This window comes from Lonchura striata, chromosome 5, assembly GCF_050655825.1.
Source record: "Lonchura striata isolate lonStrDom1 chromosome 5, ASM5065582v1, whole genome shotgun sequence".
In the NCBI taxonomy this organism is placed as follows: Eukaryota; Metazoa; Chordata; class Aves; order Passeriformes; family Estrildidae; genus Lonchura; species Lonchura striata.
The window spans coordinates 66,976,547-66,994,870 of NC_140707.1; the positions used below are offsets into that span (position 1 = coordinate 66,976,547).

The 18,324-nt window shown below is 40.4% G+C and overlaps 1 long non-coding RNA gene across 2 annotated transcripts; it reads right to left on the reverse strand.

The window, feature by feature from the left end:
- Positions 1–534: 534 nt before the first annotated feature.
- On the reverse strand, positions 535–15,689 carry LOC146767424 (uncharacterized). 2 transcript variants are annotated; one of them, XR_014955798.1, is made up of 5 exons: positions 13,536–15,689; positions 13,380–13,422; positions 12,994–13,045; positions 8,925–9,104; positions 535–8,355 (listed from the first exon to the last, which is right to left on the reverse strand). It is a non-coding gene; the product is annotated as an uncharacterized LOC146767424 (long non-coding RNA). The 2 variants fall into 2 exon arrangements; XR_014955797.1 differs by having other exon boundaries at positions 535–9,104.
- Between the last annotated feature and the right edge of the window lie 2,635 nt (positions 15,690–18,324).

Sequence of the window (18,324 nt, forward strand, 5' to 3'; positions counted from 1 at the left end):
TCAGTGGAGGGAAAACATCTATCAAAGTTTGTATTTAAAAAAAAAACAAACCAAAAACAGAAGAGGGGGGACAGTCATACACAATCACAGTTTCTCATATTTTTTACATGAAACTGTGATTAGTTTAAAAGTACCTACTTCTGACACCTGTTTCCATGACAACAGGAGCAGCAGCTAGAAATGGCATCCTTGGAGTTCTTGTTGGTTGCACTGGCACAGGAAACTGGAGAATATTGTATACAGGCATTGGGACCATTCAGCAGAGTGTTGTCAGGAGAAGAGGAACATTTCATGGTGTGTTAAAATCCCATAACACACTTATAGGAGCTCCCTACAGCTAATACTGTTATTCTTAAAACAAAAAATTAAAGGTGATTTTCAATTTAAAGCTAAAATCATCAGTGAGAAGTACATTTTGCCTGGAAAAACTGCACCTCTCAAGCAGCTAATTAGCATGAGGCTTGGAAAAGAAACACTTAATGTAACAACATTATTGTATTGTTCTGTGCCTCTAAAACTGCCTGATAAACTTGCCTTTTATCACATCCTTTCCTTAATGGTATTGCATTAGAATCAATTTCAATATGTGCTGGCAAAACATCTTCTTGTGTGTTGCTGAATCATATATTTACTTGGAGTTTGTTTCAGTAAGCAGTCTTATTTTTCTATGTGATTTGAATAAATATATTCTTGGACCAGAAGTGTTTTGCAGTGGAAAACTTAGGCATGAATTCCTACTTAGTTGGACAATACTGTAAAATTTGGAAAGGATCAGCTCCAGCACGATGGAGTGTGGTACTTCTGTGGAAGTTGTTGTTCAGATGTCTTCCATGTAAAATGGAGCTGTGGGTCACTTGTGCAAAATTTTCTGAATGTTTGCAAAGTATCAGATCTGAGCAGTCCTGAACTGAGCATGACAGCTTCCTGCTTATTCCACAAATTCTCTCTCTCTCTCCTAAGAAATATAGACCATTCCTTCATCCAGAAAGTGTATTTTAAAATATAATTTATGAGTCATAGCACTTATGACTTTAGAATAAAGTTCTACTTAGAAAAACATCTTGTTTTTAACATTGATCAATAACAGATGTCCAGGAAAAAGTGTGAGGAAGGGTTCCTGTATGGAGTGATCCTTCCTTGCTATGACTACTTCTGGCAATCAGTAAACTGAGTTTAGTTTTGGTGTGAAAGTATAACACCCTTTTTTCCTGTATCTGGTTACAGGTAATTAATTATGCAATCTTTTCTCCTAAGCTCATCCTTCAGTAAGTTGCTTCATGCCACATTTAACAGGATTGAGTTAATTGGCAACTTTTTTTTCCCAAAGGGAAAAACCCTCAAGAAAAAAAAAAGGAACAAAGCCTTGAGGTTGCAAGTAACTCTGGTTCGTGCTGCTTTTGCAGGGAGAGATTTCACAGCTTGTAATTGATGCAATTCCTTGCAGTAACAAAGCATTCCTGAACTTTTATTGATCATTTTTATTGCTATTACAGTTATTAACAATCCAGTTGTACCAAGTAGTGACACGGGGTACTCCAAATGAAGGGAACCATCAGAACCTGTCTGGATCCAGCCCACCCATGGTGTGTCTCTGCCAGGAGATAGGAGAGAGCTGAGGTCTCACTCTGCCCCCATGCAGATGTTATGGGGCTGCAGGGAGTGGCTGAGGGATGTGCACAATGATGGGATTTGGAGTATGGTTACCCCTGGAGTGACAAGATGTGGATCATCCAAACTTTTCCTGTGATTGGTGTCTTAAATGCCATGGGTAATAATCATAATCAGTGACATTTTTCTTCTTTCAGACAGTGTCACAGTGCCACTAGGCAGGTTTCAGTGGTGTTTCAGGGCAGGTGATGGTGGTTAGAGATTCTCCTTCAGTAGAAATCTGGGGCTTTTCCTGGGGACTTCATGCTGCACCATGAGGCTGCACTGGAGGGACTGGAACCCTGCCCTTCTTGATTCTCTATCTGATCACAGCCTCTCTTGTCCCCTCCTCTACCCCTGGAGTGGTAAATTGACACAAATAATGCTGGCAACCTCCAAGAGCAGGACATTTGAAGAGACAATATGGCAGCATGGTACTGGGTAGATCCAGGCTATATCATAAAAGCAGCACAGGAGATATACAAGAATATTCTTTCAAATATTTTCAGAGTATGAATACCTCATAATTTGATATTGAGTGGTATCATGTGCATTTAAGAATTGTTATGCTAACCAAAATATCAAGGGACTGCCTCTGACTGGTAGAAGTGACTGTGAGAACAGTATGTGAAAAGTTTAATTTACTGTTTCCTCTAAGGAATGAAATCTGAACAATGTTAAACTCTCAACACTAACCAAAGCAATATCTAACATGCATTTTCAAATATTTTAATTAAAAACTACTATGGACTGTCATGTATAGTTTTATGTCCAATAATAAAGAGTATTTATTATTTTTGGGAAGATCTAGGCTGCAAAGATATTCTAGCCGTCACACACAGGCTATGCTGCAGCTCATTATAAACAAAAGCAATTATTCCTTGAAAAGTTTTCCCAACTTAAATCAGCTTTCTTAAGTCTGAGAAGCCAATACATATCCAAGAGATATGCAAATTTTTCTTTCTTGCTATTTCCTTATCCCTAGATACCATTTGCAGCCAATTTTGTTCTGAAGAGTGCTCATTCATATTTTATTCTTGATATTCCTGCAAAGGGATGAAAAGACGAGCATCAACAACCTAAGAAGAATCTGAGAAGCCAGAAGCAGGTTATCCTCTTATATGACGTTAATGACAAGAGGATCTGCTGGGATTTCTGCTAAGAAAGGTGAGGGTATTCAAATCCCTCTTTATTTGCAGAGATTATGAGGGGAAGTATTGCAGTGACTTGCTGTAGTAATTTTCATTGCTGTGCTCTTCTGTACTGCCAAAGGAAAGAAACTTTTGTCCATTAAACAACTCTTTCCAGAGGGGACATGCTTTTGCTGTTGTCTCTGGTCAGATCCACCTCACATTTAGTAGATAATGAGGGAACTTTTGTGCCCAGCTCAGAAACTCCAGCAGATGTGGAGCTTATTTCTGTCTTTGGATGCAATTGACTTTCAGCTGAAATAATGATCCTCCAGGGTGACAAGGACTGAGCACATGCTCCCTCCTGTGGGGTTTTAAAGTCTAGAGGCTTGGCTATTGAGGAGGTAAGTTGTGATATCCAACTGTGAGTGACATTTGGGTAAAGTCACAGATGAATTTAAAGCCTCGTGCTCCATCTTTGCAGTGCTGCTCAGTAAACACACCTGTGGGCAGTACCAGCTGAATGGAAACGTGCAAACATGCTCCTCAGCATCTCCCAGCTATTACTGCCAACTCCCAGCTGGCACCAGAGCAGGTGTGCACAAGTAGATTTAGCTGTGGGTTGGCATTCCAAATCTTCCTGTACATGCAGTGCGTCTGCAGTCATGCTGTGTCTGCGACCAAGACCTCAGCAGGTGTGATGGGAGTCAACAGCTCCTCCAAGAAACCAGCAGCATCTCCTCTCTAAATTTGAAGCAAAGTGTCTCCCTTCCTGCCTGAGGTGAACTCTAGCTGAAAAAATGGCAGTGCTGGTAGGGCATCCATGGTGCACTTTTTTTTTTGTGCTGAAATAAAAGGTTCTAGGAAAACCTTTTGAAGCATTATGTGCATGGATTCCTCACTGCAGCTGACATGTTCTTGTACAGTAATTTCCAGCTGGTGAAATGTTCCTAGAAAATACATCCTCACCAGCTGCTCTAGGTCAGAGTAATCAATGGCATCTCAGAGGTACAAAATAACTCCTTTGTTGGCTTGCCACTCACTTTTTATATCCACAAGTACATTAAAGCTTTTTGTAAATAATGAAAGGAGTTTGCTGTTAAGTGACAATGGGGTTCCCATATTGCATTGTAACCTGTTCATTACTTTTATTCCCTGACTTGAGCCATAAATAGGACAGCAAAATCTGTCACTTTTCCCTGCACATCTGCCTTTTCTAGCTCTGTGATTCACAATACCTTGAAGGAACATTGGCTGGGGAAGACCAGCACTGCACTCTTTAAAAGGCATTGACTATTCAGGAAATTAAATATAAAGGTAGTAGAGGAGCTGATGTGACTTTATCTTGAGAAATAAAATGACCAAGCAGCAGCAACTGGCTTCATTGTACAAGTGATACAATGAAAAGGTAGCAAATTCTTCTTACTGATCTCTCCTGACTGCATCAGTTGGGTACCTCATTGTGAAGAACTGTTATTTAAAAAAAAAAAAAAAAAAAAAAAAGGAAAGCATGATGCCCTTTTTTCCTTGTGAGAAAAATAATTAATTTATGATAGCTTGGATTCCTATCAATTGATGCTCAAGGAGGTACTTATCATGGGCAAAGTACTTGTTCTTCTCAAGTTTAAAGTAGGTCACTGTCTACTGCTGTTGGGTTTTAGTGCCCAAATAGTTCCTGGTTAAAAACGTATTGGGGTACTGGATGATGCAGGCCCTGAAACCAATCCTTCAGGAAGGAGCACAAAGAACTCAGCTTGCCACAGACAAGGGCAAACTGTTCTAGTTTTTGCAAATAAAACAAACAAAACAAAATGAAACAAACAAACAGAAAAAAAAAATCAAAATATTATGATATATAAAAGGGTTTTCATCCTCTTTGGAGACTTACAACTTGCAAGAAAACAGAATACCTTTATGAAAATTGCATTGTGGCAATACTGGTGTATTCAGGAGTCATAGAAAGATTTAACAAAAATGCACAAAGTCACAATCTTTCTCTTAGAAAACACAAGTAACATGCAGTATTTAATAGGCAGGAGAAAATAATTGCTGTTTTTTTGAGTGAAGCTGGTAGTTGGTGTTAGTTGATCATGACCACTTTCACAGCCTGAGAAGAAATGCTTTAATGTAGTTTGGTCCTATTGACAAACGTGAGGCTCTATGGACCATGCAAAATACTGAATGGAGCAGTAATATTTTTACAGAGAGAGGTAAAATATTTCCCAAGCTTTAATTCCACAAAATTCCACATAAAGAGGAAAAGAAAAAAAAAAAAAAAAACTTAACCTAAAATTGTGATCTTACTTTGGTTGGCTACATTTGTGAGCAACAGGTTATAGACAAATTAAGACAAAAAAGAAAAAAAAAATAAAGAAAAAGATACAATAGTTCTGTGGCAATGAATATTCCAGAAATTTGCAAGATGGATCTGTCCAATTTAAATTGCCACTTCCCTTAGGATTCGTAGTAAGTCCTCAAACACAGACTTTTAATATTCCATTCGAACTCTGGGTGCATAATTTTTCTTCAATTTTAGAGTATAAATAATTTCCAATAGGATTTGAAGTGCTGCAGTTACATGAGTTTGAAAAATAGGCCATACAGAACCATATACCTTTTTCCAAAAAATCAGATTTTCTCCATCTTTCTTTATCACAGTTTTGGGGAAGGCTGGCCATTCCCAGAACCTGCCCCTCAGAAGGACTTCTGGGGAGCAGGAGTAGCTGGTCCTGCAGTGAAGGCATGGCCAAAGGATTTTCAGAAGCAAACAAGCCAGGAGATTGCCAGCTGAGCTGTCAACTAATGTAGGCTCAAGCCAGTCATAAAATCAGAGAATCCTTAAGGTTGGAAAAGACCTCCAAGATCCTCAAGGCCAGCCTTAAGCCCAACACCATTATGCCCATTAATCCATTTTGTGAAGTGCTATGTCTACTCATTCTTTGAATACTTCCAAGGATGGTGACTCAACCATTTCCCTGGAGAGACTGTTTCAGGGCTTAACCACATTTTCAAGTGAAGAAAATTTTTTATAGTATTCCACTCCCCTGAAGCAGTTTTCACAGTATTCAAATTATTCTAGAATGCAATATTTAAAAAAAAACCCACAACAAACACCAGCAACAAAACAAAACAAAAAACCCCTCAAAAAACAAAAACAAAGACACACACAAAACAACAAAAACCCAAACAAAGAAACAAAACCACCAAAAAACCAATAAAGCACTTGAAGCCTGAAAGTCTTGAATATGTCTCACTGAAGATCAGCAGCACAAGGTTTGGACAGTCAGCAGAAGGAAGGAGCAGACACTTTGCTCTCTCATGACACACAGGCTGTTTTCCCATGTTTGTAGCACAAAATCTGGTGTTTGCTGTGAGGAGAATGCTGTGAGCTCCCCTTGCCAGCATAATCTTACTGTCCCTTTTTATTTAAGCTAAGGAATGTATGTGAGGAATGAGAAAATGAACTAATCAGGTTTGAATTAATAATTTTTTCCCCTTCTAAATTTGCATCTGAAAACAAAGCTAGAAGCCCTGACATGAGCAGTGGCTTTTTGAGAGGTTAGAGCTTCTCCTACCCTTGTCCTGTCCATACAAGGCATCACTGTGGCTCCCAGGGCAGGCTGCAAACTGGCAGGCCTGCCAGAGTTCATATTTTCCTTTTTTCCCCCAAAGCACCTCACCTTGTAGCTATGGCAACTTGCTGCCAGGAACAGACAGCATCCCTTCACGAGCTACAGCATCCCTTTGTGGTCCACAACAAACCTTCATGGGCTGCAGCATCCCTTTGTTGTCCACAGCATCCCTTCATGGGCTGCAGCATCCTTTTGTGGTCCACAGCATCCCTTCATGGGCTGCTGCATCCCCTCCTGGGTCACAGCTTCCTTTCATGGGCTGCTCCCACATCTGTGCCAGGCTTATGGAGCTGGAGATGCTGGACAAGACTGCACATTAAATCTGAGCAGGGAAATGGGTCTGTTCTCTTTGGAAAGGCCATTACCAACATTTGAGTTTGCTGCTGTCACAAACAGCCCTGTGCCCACACTGCACATTCTGTCTCAAAATCTCAATTGAGGTGTGTATTCTGGTGTGAAAAAGGAATCTGATCCTTTTCCAGCAGCAAGGTTAAAGGTGTTAAAGTAACACAGCCTGGGATTTTTTCCTAGGTTTCTTGGTGTTTGCTATTGCAGACATTTTTTATACCCTGCACTAATTGAGTTGTTTTTTAAGATACCTTCTCATTACAGCAGCACTCCCCGTTAGTGAAAATTTCTTCATGAAGATTTCTTCATGATTTCTCAATGAAAACCCTTACTTCATGTTCCCAATGGGTAGCTCTTTATTTACTTAGCAGTCTAAACCCTTTCCCTTCATTGTCTTGAAGCGTCATCCTGAGGGCCTTGAAGCTCCTCCTGAGGGCCTGAGGAAAAAGAGGAGGTAAGAGAAGAGCAAACCCCCACACTCCTGATTCTTCAGAACCTTCCTAGGGTGAAGGTGCTGAAGGTGATTCACAGCACCTTTCTAGGGTTGCAAGAGGAGCTGGGGGCAGCTCTCTCGAGGCACCATCCTGAGGGGATCCGTAGAAACCTCACTGGGCACATCCTGACCTGAGCCAGCATGACAGCAGCCTGGTGTCTGGCATGGCTCCATCCTTGCTGCCACCTTCTCCAGTTCATCTCCTGCTGCCCAAAAGCATCACTGTAACTGGGAGCTGCACAGGTCTCCACACTGATCCCTGTAGAATCATTCTGGCTCTGCTGGAAGTGGCAATGCTGTGCCTGCAGAGCAATGTGTTCCAAAAGCCAGCAAAAAGGCTACACTGGAGTCCCAGATCTGCATTGCTCACAGTCTGCAGTGCTGATACTCCTGTGTGCCCAAGTGCCCACCCCTGGGTTTCACAACAAAGAAGTGTTGTTTCTCATACAATGATATTCCTGGAAAAGTGCAAATCTCTAGATTCACACGTGCATTATGACAGCAGAAATGGGTAGACTGGACTGGCTGATGCTCTGATGACACTTGTGAAAAAAGAGGAATCTTTAGGGTTATATTATTCCAAAGAGAGCAGTCTGTTGGCACATTACCACTGCTACCACATAGATACTTGTGCCTTCTGGCTCTGTACAAATCTATTTAACCTTGTGAAGGTGCACAAATGATTCAAAGAATCACAGACTAGAGGCCTTTGATGACACTTGCTTCCAGTGGAAGCATTTTGCTCACCAAATATCAGCTTGATTTCAAACATAGAGACATCTTGTGGGACACCAGAACAGTGGGCTTTGAATAATTGAGGAGGCTCATGAAGCATCCCTGGCCTGGCTGGCCAGAGGACCACAGTGACCAGGACCAGGGCTGCTAGAGTTGTCCAGAAGAGACACTGCCAGTGCAATGCAGAAAGGAGCGTGTCTTCTGCTCTGCTCTCCTCAAGCTCCTGGATGAGGCGAATCATCTCCTCACGCAGATGCACCTCACGCTCCAGCATCTTTCTGGCTATGGCCATGTCTTTTGAGCTATCCACCTTCAGGACAGGCTGGACAGCCAGCAGAAGCAGAAACAACGTTGTTACCAAGGACATAGCCTGAAAGAGGTGAGAGAAAAGGGGGCTTATCAGGTGGGAGGGAATAGGGGAGCTGAGGGCACCCAGCTCATTCTCAGAGTCTCTCTGGGCACTCAGCTCTCTCTTTGGGTTAGAAACACCCTGGGGATCACCCTAGTCCCCTGTCCAGCCCAACCTTTCCCCTGCATTACAACTTGCCAGTTGCCAAAGTCCAGCTGCAGTGGGGCTGAGGCTGCCTGTGGATACCCCTGGTGAGAGGTCCCATTGTGCCTCCCCTGTCCTGAATGATGTCACAACCACCAGAGCCTCATATCCTGGCTGGCAAGATGATGATGGCCCTGCTGACAGCTCCCATTGTGAGCTGTCTCCAGGGATGTCACAGCCATCAGAGTGACATCACCCAGCTGGAAGTCTCAACCTTTGTTCCACCCCGTTCAGCAGGTCCAGGGCATCATCACACCAAGGGCAAACCCTCCTGAGGAGTGAGGTCCCAGGGCTCTGTGCACAAAGTGGGCAAACCCCCCAAAGCTGCAAATTAAAAAAAGTGCTAGTTGTCTCCTTGGTGTAGCATAAAAGAACCACCACTATACCCTGTCCCTGAGAGCCATGTGTCTTTTAAATTCATCTAGGGATGATGACTCCATCACTTCCCTGGACAGCCTGTTCTTCAATGCTTGGTAGTCATTCTGGGGAAGAAATTCTTCCTGGTATCCAGCTTAAACCTCTCCTGGTGCAACTTGAGGCTGTTTCCTTGTCCTATCACTTGTTACCTAGGAGAAGAGAACAAACCCCATCTGGCTGCAGCCTTCTGGCTGGACCTAGAAGCAGACCTTTAAATTAGATTTTACAGGGAAAGGGGATGTAGTCCCAAGTGTCAGAGAGGAGCCAGGAAACACCAACATTTTGGGAAGCAACAGGGAAATACCTGTAAATAGGCATATTTACAGAGCTAGGCTGGGCAGGAGGTGTGTGTGTGTTGTCCTCTGTGTTAAGGAATGGATTGATTGTGAAGAGCTGTGTCTGAGGAGCAGCCAGGAACAGGCTGAGAGCTCCTGGGCACAAATCAAAGACCACACCAACAGAGGGCACCTTATGCTTGGGATCTGCTCCAGGAGTCTGATCTGCAGGCCCTGTTGGTTCTCCTGTTTCAGCTCCAGCAGCACCTCCCAAGCTCTCATCCTGGTGGGGGTTTCCATCCTCTGGGATGTCTGCTGGGAGGGAGCACTGCTGGCTGTGAGCAATCCAGGAGATTCCTGGGAACCACTTCTTGGTCCAGGGGAGGAGGGCTACTGGACCTGGAGCTCACATGCACAAACAAGCTCATCAGAAGTTAAGAGTGGAGCAGCCTGGGCTGGAGTGACTGTGCCCTGGGGGAGTTTGTGATCCTGGGGGGCACGGACCTGGTGAGGAGCAGAGGCGGGACCCTGAACTTTGGAAGAACAAACTTGCAGCTGTTTAAATATGCAGCAGGCAGATTTCAACTGTTTCATAGCGCTGTGCTTCTGAGAAAAACTAAAGGCAGGATTTGAGTAGAATGTGAGACATTTACTTCAGTGAAGCTTTCTTGCTTTTCAGTTTTCCTTTAGACCGCAATTCTGTTATTTGCTTTTTCTCCACATATGAGATTCGAATTGAATGTAATGACTTTACACAGATGTGGCAGACATCCCTGCTGCTCTTCAGCCTTTCTGATAAATCTGAAAGCAATATATCCTGCATGATACATGATTCTGTTGAAAAATGCTTCGTCTCCAAATGTGTTCCCTACCAGTTTTTGGAATGATGGCCCTGCTGACAACTCCCATTGTGAGATGTCTCCAGGGATGTCACAGCTTGAGTAACAGCAGGCTAAATTCACCTATAGTGAAATTTCACAGATTATGAAGAACAGGTATGATGGATTCATTTTTCCTGAAAACCATTCATAAAAATATTACAATAAATTAGTTCCTTTCATAGAAAACCATTCAGTCTTCTTGTTTTTTCCTAGAAGTCAGGAAATATCCTTTCTTTCCCTCCCCACCATCAATTTTTCCCCATTCTGTTGCTTTCCTATAGTGGCCTCAAAAAATACTATATTCCCTTTCCTTGTAGATTTTGGATTAAAAATATTTTATAGAATACAGTCATTAAGTCAGTTCAGATACTGTTTGCTCTCCAATTACATATTCGTTACATTAGGAAAGGGATAGACATAAGCATATAATGGAATCACTTTGCCTTAAATTAAGAATGTTTCTTTAAAAAATATTTTGTGCGTCTAGAATAATAATGCTCACAGTTGGTGCAATGTCACTGATTTTATTTTAGTTCTATCAGAGTGTAGAAAGATCCTGTTAACTAATTATATTTTTCCTGAAAGTACTTAAATAACATTTTTCTCAATGATTATTTGGAGTTCTTTGTCTCCTCTTCCACAGTGTATTATAAAACAAACAGATGACTAATTGTGTAATATAATTTTGATTAAATCATGCTAGAGAAAAGACATTTTAAATATTTTTGCCATTTAATCTATTGCATTTGTTGTTGTTCTCAAAAGTTTTATATTAAAAACAACTCATGGCCACTTTTCTGTGAAATTTATGAATAAAAGGCACTCCTACACGAATTAACATAATGTTTTCTCTCTTTAATTAAAAAATATTCTTTTCAGAGTGCACAGAGTAAGTTGCTGGTAACCAGGAAGATACTGCCTATAGTGTTAAATATTGGACAACCAGTTGGAAACATTGTGAATGGTTTTATTTTCCTCAGGGTTTGTCTGTACTGCACATGAGAGGCTCACACAGAGCTACTGGAAACCAACTGCCTGTGGCATCAGAGAGATTGGAGCTTCTTGGTGGTGAGGGCTGTGTGAAGTACCAGGCTGTCACAGTTACATGCCCCTGGAACTTGCACTTAATAAAGCTATTTTGGATGTATAGTACAGGCAAACAATTTGTTAAAGTGATTACTGTTTTGAGGTAGAATAAATGAAATAATGGGTAATTGATTTTCCTTGCTACAGCAGTCCACTATTCCTGAGCTCCTTGACTTCTGGAGCAATGCAGGAACACTTTGGATAATCTTTAGCCCACCTTTTAAATGCAGATTAGTAAAGGCAAAGCACAGTTCTTTTATCCAGTGTTTTTGCAGGGCAGCATTCTTACTTTGCTGCTAATGAGCATTAGGAGGTAAATGGCTACCAAAGTGCCTCATAAAATATAGTCTCAGGTGAGGAATTATTACTTAGCTGGCAAGTGCCACAATCCCTCAGTCACCAAACTGCCCAGTTTTGTGAGCAAAATTTGGATGGAGGCACACATGGAGTGACCCTTCTGCAGAGCATCCTCTGCACTACCCTGTTGAAATATTATCACTGGTGGGCTTCCATGCTAGCATTTCCTGCATGGATTTGTTTCCAAGGAACATAGTCTGTAAATGCTCCTAGAGGTGAACAGCCTGAAAGAAGGAAGACATGAAGGAACCAGCATCCAGAGAGAGAACTGAAGAATTGCTGCAGCCCTGTGGTCACCCCGCACTGATCCCAGCAAGGTGATTAAAAGAGATGAAAAAAAGACGATGGAGCAAATGAGCACAGAATCCTGGAATGAGCTGGGTTGGAAGGGAACTTAAAAATATCTAATTCCAATTATGGGACACCTTCCACTAGACCAGGCTGCTCAGGCAGAGCCCCATCCAACCTGGTCTTGGTGCATGAGGAAAAGCCAAGTGGGCAGGAATTTGTTCAGCCTGGAGAAAGGAATGATATTTTCATTTCAAATGTATCTATGAACAGCCACTAGGAAATACAGCCACACTCTCCACTCACGTGAACAAGGAAGGGATAAGAAGCAACATAAAAAATTGCAGCAAGACAAACTCCAATCAGATATAAAGAGAAAAATCTGTCATGAGACCCAACCAGCACTGTTACACGTATCCCAGAGGGGTTCTGGAACATCTTTGGAGATACTCAGAATTTGACTGTGCTGAGGAATATAATACAACTGCTTTAAGCAGTGGAGTTGCACCAGATGACCTACATTATTCAGTTTTTCTAAAAAAAAAAAAAAAAAAAATCCATCACTAACCTGATACCTATGATAGCAGTGACACCCCTACCACAGGCTCTGACTTGTAAAGGCACAGATGTACTGCAAAAATTTGAAACATTGGAAAAAGAAAGCTTGAAGAATAAAATTTGCACACAAGAACAAGACTAGAATGGGAGAACACGATTGAAAAGAAAGAACAGTGGGCAATATTAAAGGCACTGTCTAATTCTGGCAGTAGCAGCCCTGACACCCCAGTGACTAATTTAAACTTTATTTAGCCTTGATGAGGCAGTGACACTGGGGATAAAGCAGGAAGGAACCAGCTCTTAAGGCTCTGGCAGCTCTCAGATTTCCTAGGAGTTTAAAAACACTCAACACTTCCAGGGAGAAGTGACAGATTTTAACAAGGCAGAAGAAGAGCCCAGTGAGCAAATGACTTGGGAAGTTACTCTTTCCTTTCATTATGTTATTTGCTTCTTTTAATTATTATTCATGACTCTCCTAATTTCTCTTGCCTATTAATTTTTCTAATGCTTCCTCCAATCACATATATCCATTTCTTCTAGGATGTTACACGTGGTCTGTGAGAAGACATGAAGTAAATACATGTGGTACTTACGCTGATTTCAGAATTCTGCTGGCAGGATCCATCTTCTCTGGTTGCTTTGCTGCTGTACAGAGTATAAAGAAACATCCAATTATATTCTTTATGCCTAGGTAAATTCTTACCTCAATTTAAGTGAATAATCAAATAGAATTGAGACATTTCTGTTTTTTGTGTGGTGCTTTGGAATTAGGGCTGTGATGACATTTCTTATAGGTATAGAAACACCATCTGTGTGTTTGTACATGGAATCTGAGATGATGTGCCTTAAAGGCAAGGGGAGTCTAAACAGATTTCTAAAAGATACATTCTAAAAAAAAGGTAGATTCTAAACAGATTTCAAATGATAGCTGATTTCTTAGCAACCTTGGCTACAACAATGGAAAAATTATGCTGCTTACTGTTACGACTTCTGCACAACACAAAATAGAAGAATGGTGGTTGCTGAAGAAAAGGAAGTTGAGTTTATCAGTGCTCTGGGTTTTTGGAAAAAGTTGAACATCTTAATGAACAAGACCAGACTGTGCCTGCCACTACTACTTGCACATCTAACCTACAGGGAAAGTCAGTGTAAATTTTCAACTTCACATGCAAAATTCAGTGTGATTGATTCCTCCTGTCTCAGGATGATGAATTACTGATATCAGGAGGTTGCAGTCTTGTCTCAGCTGCTGTGATTCCATGGGATGCCATGCAATAACTGAATGAGCAGAAACATAATCCAGTGAGATGAACAGTCATTAGTTTACATTAAAAATATAAATATGTATTCTCCTTTCCACTACAAATTGTTGCATCCAGGTAGAAAAATTATAAAAGAATGGCTTCATAAAATCAAGCCTGCTCTGTTATGTCAGTGGCTGGCCTTGTCAAGCTAGGACTTTGCAAATTCCCATGTGAAAGCAATCCTGGTGTGAGCAGTTCCTTAATACAACAATCTATTCCTGGGTGAAAAACAGCTAACACCTGCATAAACACTAATCTATCCATGAGAACCAGTGAAGAAAATATGTAAAGAATTTAAGAGTAGAGAGATTTGATGGACAAGTAAAAAAACCTTTTACTAACCAATAAAGTAATTGGCAAGAAAACTACTAACCAATTGGAGTCATACATGAGGCCTGTAAAACTGCATAAAAATTAATTGTGTGAATAAAGAATGGGCTTTTTCCACCACAAAGAAAAGTCTTGTGTGACTTATTCTGATAGCAAGCACTTCCTACAGGGTACAGAAATCTGTACATTTAATCTGCAAGTACTTCAGATACAATATTGGGCCACAAAGTACCAGTAAAGGCAACAATATGTTCCATGTATTAATGCAAGTTTTCTTGAAGCAAACTTTGGATGAAAAATCTAGTGAGTAGAGTTGAAAAAAACACCCATCTTTGATAGTCTCATCTGACAGTAGGGAGGGAGCACAGCACACATGAATCTCACACAGGTCTCTGGCAATATTCTCCTGCTGAGCCTCATCATGGGGGACTTGGGACTTCCTATTGTTTTACAAGAGATTGCTTTTCTCACCCAGAGATTGATGGGACACTGGGACATTTTCTGTACTCAGAAAAAATTCTACTGACGTTTACTTCCCAACCATCATGTAAGTCATTAACTGTTGCTGAAACAGTCAATTAATGCATTCAGGAAAGCACTTTGAATAATAATAATATAGGTGTATTGAGAAGTAACTGTGCCATCCTTCCCTTGCATTCAAATCTGTTAATAAGTCTTTGTTTTAGGGCATGCAAATGGGAGGAATTCAAGCTTTTCAGGGGACATGCTCTGTAAAATTAATTCCTGTAATATGGGTAAGGTTTCCTTTGGGAGAAAGGAAATAAGTGTGCAGAACAGCATATAAACAAATGCCAGAGAAAACTTAACCAGCCTGAGAGAGGCAAACAAGTTTGTTTCAATGCTGGAAGTTTCTCAGAACTTCAAAACTCTCCATGGTGCTGAGAAACTTCAGGAACAGCTCAGTGAAAGGATGGTGTCAACAGCCTCAATTTACAATCTGAACAGTAAGTACAGCAATCCTATTTCACTGACCAGGTAGAGGATATTTCTGCAGATTGCTAGCACAGTGGCAGCAAGGCAATTTTTTACAGTTCTTTTCAAGTCAGATGACTGAGCACAATGTTACCCAAGCTAGACCAGTGCACAAAAGTTAGCAGCTGATGCAATTTTAACACTTTAACTCAAATCTGTATTAGCTGGAACAAGATGTTTCCATTTGACCACAGGTGCTTCAAGTAAATCAGTAGGTAGAACTATTTCTTCCAGCACCTACATATTTCTCAAAATTTAGATAATCATTTGCAGATTTGCCCTATCCCATTCTTTCCACAATAAACATCTTATTTGATTAATTACACCACAGATCTGTCTGACAAAACCACTAACTAGGGAAACTTAGCTCCTTGTTCACAATTTGAATATTTGAATGCAATTTCTGATTTATTTCCTTTATTTAATAAATGGATTTTGCAGGAAAAAAAAGAATCATAGAAGAACCCCAAGTGTTTTGGAAGGATTTTAGAGGGCTAGAGAAAAAGAAGTTTCTGGAAAGGTGGTCAGTTTGAAAACAGATCAAAGCTCCACAGGCTATGAAATAGAAAAAGATGAAGACAGCATATGTTGGAAGCAGTCACTGATGAGCTGCACTTGGCCAAAAGAGCACTTGAAGAAATAGCAAGATGAGGGGAAAAAAAGAGCCAGGTACTTTTTTCTCCTCTGTATTGCTATTACAGTGAATCATTAAGGTCTCTTAAGACACTCTTTAAAACCTTATTAAACAGGTTTTTGGTACTCTAGTTAATGCAAGTTTGCTCTCTGTTGGAATGATGGTAGCCTAAGGAGTTTTTAAGAGGCTGATTCAGCAACCTGAAAGAATGAGTTTTGTCACAAAAAGAGATAAAATACATTGCAGGAACTGAACAAAAGAACTGTTTGTAAGAGAGGAGTCACAAGAACTGTATTATTCCTTTAAAAAGAAACCAAGAGTTGGTTTACTGAGAGTTTAAAAAAAAATGAATGAAGAACAATTTTAGAGGCTTAATTAAAAACAATTTAGATCTTTTTATTAAACATGATTTTAGTAACAGTCTCACTGCTTTCATACCACTGCTATTATTATTGCTGGGAAAGTAATCATGTTCAGTGGTTCATTACAGCATGCTGGCATCACAGAACATGTCATGAAGAAAATGTGCATTAATAGCAATGCATTCCTGGTATCAGATGCAAACATTAGATGCATAGAGTAACATAGAGTTGTAGTTGCTTGAAGAATTAATTACAACTTGTCACCGTTGGGTTCTTTAGCATCAGAACAGCTAGGAAATACATTCAATAAAATCAGAGTTGTGATGATTTAGGCACTAGTTTCAAGAGATTAAAATAGATCAAAATAGGAGCCCATATTCTATGTATTTGCAATACACAGAGTAGCTGTCATATGTAAAAGCTCCCAGGTAGATTTCCTTTGTTTTATTCTGCAGAACTACATGTTTAAATATATCAAGAAACAAGTAAAAAACACATATAGATTTGTGTGTACATATGTATGTTTAATTTTATGTTTCAAGCATAAAACATAAAGAAGGTGGTGTTGTTAAGAAGGTGGCATCTTCAGGTTGAGGTGAATAATGATGACTGTAAGAGATGCAAAGTTGCTTCCCAAGAGAGAAACCTGGCAAATACAAACTACGTGGAATATTTTAGGATCACCTACAAAGCAGCAAGTAAAGGCTCACAGTTTAGAAAATCACTTAAACAAACTTGTACATAGATTAACATCTCATTTCTATTGCATGGAAAATATTTACAGTGTAGTTTTCCCATTAATGGTTGTACAAGTTGTCTAATCTACTTTTCACAGCATGGGAAATGGGAAGGAAATAAAAATCAAAATGAGTGCAAGGTATAGTCAGGAGAAAATGAGGTCTATTACATGTGGGTCTAACACATGTATTTTTTCTTCCCAAAAATGTAACTGAAGAAGTGGTGGGCAAGTCCAGCCTTACTGCATGCTGCATCATGGCAAAAGAGTATTTCCAGAGCCATGCATTGTGACTTGTAGGGAAAATTATTTTTGCTACCTTTGGACCACCTTTAAGTTGATATACTTCAGGTTATATATGTTAGTAGTGCATCCCAGATCTGGAAAATGTGTTTAACCAAGGCTGTTTGACTAATGAGAGTGGAGCTTGGCACAAGAGTGCTCTGGAGGTGACACAGGGGATCTTGGCAAGTGGGTGCAGTCAAGGGAAGAGATGGTTGGCACTACTGGGGCTGCTCTTGGCAGTCCTCTAGCCCCTGGGGTGGGTTTAGTTTCCCTGAAGCACAGAATCTGCCTACAAGCAGCCTTCAAATCAAAACCTCAGGTGTTTTGGTGAGCTCAAGTAACTGGCTTCAGGATGTTTAGGTTCTGGGGAGCTGAGTGTGCCAGCTGTCTTTGCTCTTCTTTGGTTAATTTTGGCACAGAATGCAGGAAAACTTAGTCAATGGAGTCTTGGGATGATTCTGGATTTTGAATGCTGGTTTTACTTCATTTTAATCTCATATGGAAGTAGTGGTCCTGGCCCTGGTGAATTTAATGGCAAAAATTCCACTGACTTCAGCAAGGACACGACTTCTCAGACAGACCATGCTCTTCCACCAGTAACAGCTTCATGCAGCCAAGAATTTAGAGGCAGGTCATAAAAATATATAGAAAAGAGGTTACATTCCCAGAAAAGAATCACTGAAATAGTTTTGAAAATGATTTTTCAAACACTAATAAAGAAAATGAAATAGACCATTTTATGCTCCTGTCCTTAGGCTATGCCTTATACCATGATCAATATAAAAGAAAATTATATTTCCTTGATTACTCATTCAAGCAGAAAATGAGCTCTGTTACCTGAAAATTTAGAAGTTTCCCATGTAATTGGATGGCCTTTGTACATCTTCAATTTTTGATGTTATTGGGTAGTTCATGTTATTTACTAAGATGTTTTAGTCTAATCATTTCTTTGACAGGTTAAAATATCACTATTACATTAGGAACATTCTCCTGACAGTGGAAACCATTTAACAAATTAGGTGCTGAATGCAATTTGCTGTTCAGTGATTCAGAATATACAGTGCATGTGCAAGAAATAGTTTAAATATCAACTAGAAACTAACTATGCAAATTACACAAAAGGATCCTGCATTGTGCAGGCTCTTTCCCCTTCTTACAAGAGTGCAGAAGACATTGGCAGGAATAATTTGAGAAAATAAATTGTATAGAAATCGGTCTGCTTCAGAATTACAGGCTCTTCTTTCAGTGCTGAGCACACTCAAAAAAATAGAGTTTAGGAT